The 6,423-nt window shown below is 39.2% G+C and overlaps 1 protein-coding gene across 1 annotated transcript in view; it reads left to right on the top strand.

Moving 5' to 3' along the window:
- Nucleotides 1–4,386, top strand: part of sema6bb (sema domain, transmembrane domain (TM), and cytoplasmic domain, (semaphorin) 6Bb) — a gene marked incomplete at its 5' end in the record, with an annotated part of 143,463 nt that extends 139,077 nt beyond the window's left edge. Inside the window, one exon of the mRNA XM_053235914.1 lies at nt 1–4,386. This exon is cut by the window's left edge and continues 5,488 nt beyond it.
- Nucleotides 4,387–6,423: the final 2,037 nt, after the last annotated feature.

The following is a 6,423-nucleotide window of genomic DNA, read 5'->3' as shown; positions in this document are numbered from 1 at the left end:
TGTCTTTAAACTAGCCCCTCTAGCTAGCTAGGTAACTCACCAGTCAAATGTTTGCTAACATGTGAGTGTCTTCTAACTTTGTCAGCTATTTATTAACTCAGACCTGCGTGATGTTACAGTGTTGAGCTACATGGTGAAGTTTAATTTGTTTATTAACCGTGACTGAAGTCCCACTGTGTCCTAAAAGATTTCAGATGAGTCAGTCTATTTTTCTATTACTTGTTAGCTTGGCTAATCGACTACATTTTCGGTGTAAGGGAATAAGGGGAAAGTTGTGTACGTTAAATTATTTTCTGAACTTTTTGTTTAATATAGCCTGAGCTCCGTGTTTGCCTATCAAGCCATGATACATTCTCTCTCGCTCTCTCTCGCACTAGCGCTAAGCGCCACATGCCTGATTAGCCTGAGTGCATCTCAGCTCTTAATGTGATGACAAGAGTAGAGAGGAGATCCTCGGAGGGGCACATCAGAGACGAGACGGTCATATCTCTCTCTCTCTCTCTTCTCTGCACTCGTTGCCCTGTTTAATGTGATTGCTTTAAAGTCTGCCAGCAATTCCTGAGGCAGAAGTTAGCAAAGCTCTCAGCCAAGTCAGACACCGACTCGCCCTTCCCGCTGAACCACGCACGATTAACGTGATTAACACGATTAACAACCGCGACTTCAAGGACACGTGAGTCACGCTGCCGGGAGCAAACGCCTCAGCAAGTCAGCTAATCTGATGTACAAAGTTCAGAAAACTCTGTAGCACTATTCTTTCATCTTAGCATTACATCCTTGCCATTTTCCTAGGAAAGCTTGTATCATTTAGAGACACATCACACACATTACATTAACAACTAGCTAGCTAATTAGTGATTTCTATCTGTCTGATTCAGCGGCCTTTTCAGACGATACGAAACAATTCCAATTAAATGTGGGCCGAATTCTGTTACAGTCTGTATGCTAACACGTGTTCTGCATTTTTTTGTGTATTATATGATGAAGATCCTCTAACGATAGACCTACAAATGACTACGTTCTCCTTACGTTATCAATCAGTGTGATCTGGTAATCAGCAGGCTCGCACGAACACAAACATTCTTCTAAGTGAGCTGGAGGTATGTTTTACGAGCATTGCTAGCGTACTTGTAGTTGTCTCGTGAGTTTTGCGTCATCCTGAGCCGTCCTACTGTTGATGGGTTTTAGATCATAGCAGCGCTTACAGTTTGCGATTTTAATCAAAAACTTCTCACACTGCCAGAACTTTATCATCGGCTGTCTGTTGGTGGTCAGATTAGTTGTTCTAAGACCGCAGATTTCAAATCACAAACGATGAATACTGTGAAAATACAGCCGAAAACTTTAAGGTGTAAACCCGTTTTTCATCAGCACACTCGTCTAAAACCTATCACAGCGCACAAGAACGATAAACAGATATGATAAGAAACATGTTACAGGTTACATTGCTATGTCAATGTCTTGCCATGCATTATGGGTAATACACACAGGCACACAACATTTGATTTGATATATAAAATGGTGTAGGAGCGATTAACCTCTAATGAGCGCAGAATCTCCTGAAGACCTGAAATCTCATTCATTTCTCCTTTATTAAAAAAGAAAGGCATCTTTTGTCAATTTTAACCACTTTCAGCCCTGGTGTGTGTGTGTGTGTGTGTGTGTATGTGTGTGTGTGTGGAACGCACACTTCACAAGGGGCCTTATTCGCCGAGCCCTAATTAAAAGCCTGCTTGTGAATATGATGTCCTGAGAGCCCGAGGCGATGGCCCACTGAGCACGACTCTTTTATATTCTCCTTTCCTTTCTTTAATAGGTGTATAACCCCCACCACCGCCACCTCCATCACCGCCGTCCCTCTTTCTCCCCCCTCAAGCCATTTAACCAGGCAGCATCAATGGGTCACTAATGGAAAGAGGGTGTAGCTAACAGGAGCCTGAGTCACGACACACTTTTTATTTCGGAAATAAGCGCGAATCAAAGGGGATTCAGTGGTGGATTCATGGTCCATATTTATAGCTGGGGTCAAAATACAAGAGCAGACATGAAAATCAGAGATCCAGGAATTCATCAGTTCGAGAAAAAAGAGGCAGGCGGAAGTGAAAAGCTGTAAACATGACTAGCAGTGCAAACACAAGGACTGGGAAATACGCTAGGATCAGAATATTCAAGTAATCAGTACAAGCAAGTCTTTAAACCAGCTGTGTACACACACATTAATGAGTACCACTGAGACAACGATACCAATAACCAGAGCTGGATAAACAGGGGCTTTTCTGAGGCCTCGTCTGCACATACACATATTTTTAAAAGGGTAGTTTTTATTTCTCGGTTTCCGAAAAAAAAATCAGAGCTTCTGAAAATAACTCCATCTACATGAACATTTTCGAAGACGCTCACATGAGCACACTAACCCAGTGATAGTGTGACTGAACTCTCAAATCAGAAGGTGTGGATTAATTTTCTACAACAGCACGACTCCAGCTGTAACATAAACGACAGGTTTACATTAATTAGTTCTAATACATCATCTAAAGCTAATAATACATGGTTTAAAAAAAAAACATTTTTGAAGAAGGTAATTGCTGATATGGTGAAGTTTTCTGCGAGTCGATGTCGATGGGTCCAAAAGTCTGAGACCACATTGAAAATCTGGGATTTTTTTTCATTTAAAATTGGAAATAAACAGAAGGTTTTAGAATTGTGAAATATTTAAAACAAAGAAAGTAAATGTTCAATATCTTGAAGATTTAATATTCATGATTCTGCACTATGTCAAGGTCTCTGTTTAAATATAAGCAAATGTGTGACATTGAGCATTGAACATTGAGCTTTGGACAAACAGTCAGATTTTCCTCATGTCTAATCTCTTCTATTGAAGAGTGTGATCAGACGACACTCTGATGGATTTGATCTGAAATGGATCATCAGGTTTTACACAAACACATGGTGGAGTCCATGCCAGCTCGAGTGTTATTAAAGCAAAAACCAGACGAACCCAATACTAAGTAACTGAAATTCATGTAAATATTTCTAAGATTCTACGGTTCACTCAAGTTGTTGTCAATAATATAATTTGTAGTGAAAATTGTTGTATTAAATTAGAAATGAATGAAAATAGAAGCATTTTCACTAGCGTTCTCAGACTTTTGGATGTCACTGTATGTTACCTTTGCGTAACATTTATGGAAGGAGTCTCCAGTATCAGAGCTTTGCAACAGTCAGCAAGTTTCTGCTGGTTTTTTGTTTGTGTCTTATAAACTTCAAGAAAGAGAATAATGAGAGGCTGGTGAGGGAACGACTGTTTACTGCTGCTATAACGTAAGCGAGAAGACGAACCAACTTGTTGCGCTGACGTTTCATAACATTAAATGTAACTCTAAATGGATAAAAAGTGTAACGTGTTGTTCAGTAATAGATCACAGTGCTATAAGAAAAATCACACACTTCAGGACGTGCTGTTATAAGAAAATAAAAACTTCACGTCATATCGAGCCGTATCACAGGACACAGGGTGGATTATTTTCATATAACCGCACATCTCGGAGTGTGTTACTCCTTATAACATCAGAAGTCTCAAGAATAATGTTAAGAGCTGTGTGTTGAGTGGTAGAGAAGGAAACATGCGGAAAAACACAGACACGGACAAAAGTTCTAAAACTAAAAATGACAAACAGGATGACTCATTTTCCTACCTGAGTTATCATGCCTAATGTTAACGAACTTTTTAACAAAATGGCCGACCCAGTCTGTTAACACAAGACCTTGATTCAGACGCTACGTTTCCATGGCTACAGCTACATCTCTGATTGGTGGGTTTCAGTTTTGTAGTACTGAAACCAGACTTTATCTTCATTACTATTTTGCTATTTTTAAGAAATAACATTGAAGCATGGCTTCAGTGGAGCGTGTACCGTCGTTTACCATCTCGTAGCTCTCCGTGAGTCGCAAAACATGTACAGTATCTTTTATTATCCTGAGAAAAAACAGGAGGCAGGAAACGGAAACTGACGGAAACATCAGCACTGCCCCAGTTTTCATGCAGCAAACACACATCGGTGAAAAAGAGCACAATCGCGATTGATTCACATTTTGTAAAGCTGTAGAGAAACCTGGATTAGCCAGCACTGATCTCATTTTATATCCTGTTTTGTTGCTTTGTTTGTTTGTTTGTTTGTTTTCCATGAGGTTTTGGTTGGTTTTCAGTGATTTGTCTTTGGTGTGTGTATTTTTTTGTATAATAATGATGATGATGATGATGATTATGATAATGATGATGATACTGTGAATCCCAGTATTTGCTCCTGAGCAGTGATTTGGGTTTTTTTTTTTTTTGGTTCTTCTCAAAACATGAAAGGACTTTCTTTCTTTCTTTCTTTCTTTCTTTTTAAAAGCAAAGAACAAAGAGCCATGTTTTTTTGAAAGTGATACCTGTCTCCTCGTACATGTCCATGACTTCAGTACTTCAGTGTAACTTCAGTGAACTTTTGTGCATGAGCTCAGAGTGTTCTTCACACAGTGCGCGCTGTCGAGTGCTCTTACACTCCATCAGTTACATGCATGCTCCCTGAACCACACACACACACACACACGCACACACACTACAGTGAAAAAGACACCAAAAGGAGCCAGTAGGAAAAGCTGAGGTCACACATCACTAATATGTCTGTTGCTGTTAAAATGTCACTAAGCATGGTGTGTGTGTGTGTGTGTGTGTGTGCACTCTGGTGACTTTTCTTACTCCAATAAACCACCTCAATCCACTTTCTCTCCTGTTTTTTTTTTAAATCTCTCACACACGACGATTATTTTAATATTTTATTTTTTGAATATATATGATTTCTCATTGGGTGATTTCTGCATTATTCTTCATTACCGAGTGTAAATTTCATGTCACACACAGTTTAAAGGTTTAGCAGCTCATTTATTAATTCATTTTCACCATGATTGACTCAGAAACAGTTCAGTGTCACGTAATTACAGTAATTTTGTGGGTGGAAACGAGTCGATGGTGCTCAAACGCGTCGTTAACGTGGCTAATGCTGCCTCCGGGTCATGTGGAAAGGTTTACGGGAAAACGCAGGGTGATTAAATAATCATTTGGACAAATTTCAGTAGCAGAAACACAGTTGTTTCTTCTGAAATAAAAACAAGTAGCAGCAACAGTGCACCTTTTTAGCATTTGAACTCATTTCTCAGTAAATTAGCAGCGTCACATCTAGCTTAATTAGCTAGGTTAATTCTTCACAGAATGTTAGCGGCAGAAAGAATGTGAATCGTTGGGAAGTGAACACATTACGTGATTTTTGTCATACTCCTCTTATATCACGGCAGTTTTTCAGTGAATCATTATTTTTATTTATTAATGAACAACACATTGTACTTTTCATCCATTTATAGTTACAGTTAATGTTGTGAAACATCCACAAAACAATTCCTGTTGTCGCTTACGTTATAGCAGCTATAAACAGTCGTTCCCTCACCAGCCTCTCTTTTTTTCACTCTTGAAGTTAATAAGACAAAAAAAACCAAAACAAACAACAACAAAAAAACGCAGCTTGTCATGTGACCGAGATACTGCAAAGCATAAACTCCTCTGTCCCTGAAGATGCCGGAAAACTTAGTTACAGCTTTACCTCTGACACTGGAGACTCCTTCCATAAACGTTACATAAACGCCTCCTTACAGAAAACTTCACCACGTCAATTATTTGATTACATGTTTTTTTTTTAAATCCGTTTATCTTGAGCGTTCTCTGTCCGCGTCCCTATGAATGAGCTGTTACTATAGAAACGATAATGTATTAGATCGAGCGCATTAATATAAATCTAAAGTAAAACTACTGTCAGAGCTGCTGGTATAGAAAATGAATCAACACCCTCTGACCAATCAGAATCCAGAATTCAACAGCGCTGTGGTGTAAACAATAATAACAGACATGAACGCTTAATTGGTAAAAAGGGGAATAAAATTGCTCATATGTTACTGCACAGGTGAGTTTTTTTCCATGTGGCAGCTGTAGAGCAGCATGAAATATAGCTGTTTAGTTTTTGGCAGGTTCTTGCATCATCTCAGAGCTGCAGGTCTCATGACTGCAGGCAGGAAAGCGTTTCCAGGTGCTGGAAATAAAAATACAGCCAAAAAACAATCTCTGTAATCTGTCGAACTCATCTTTGACCTTAAGTGTTAGCGACAGCAGGCTAGTCTGGTGTGATTTGGTGAGGTATCGGTTACTGACGTGAGATCTAAGTAGAGATTTGTTTATGTAAGTCAGGGCTTATCCAGGATCACGTTTCCCATAATGCACTGGTTTAATGCAGGTGACGTGGATGATTAGAGTCCAAATCACACAGTAAATATTCAGTCTAAAAGAGCTGAACTCTCACAGGGCTGTGCCTATTTTCTAAAACAAAAAAAAAAAAA

Source organism: Pangasianodon hypophthalmus, chromosome 8 (genome assembly GCF_027358585.1).
Source record: "Pangasianodon hypophthalmus isolate fPanHyp1 chromosome 8, fPanHyp1.pri, whole genome shotgun sequence".
Lineage (NCBI taxonomy): Eukaryota > Metazoa > Chordata > Actinopteri > Siluriformes > Pangasiidae > Pangasianodon > Pangasianodon hypophthalmus.
This window is presented reverse-complemented; position numbering and strand designations above follow the sequence as displayed.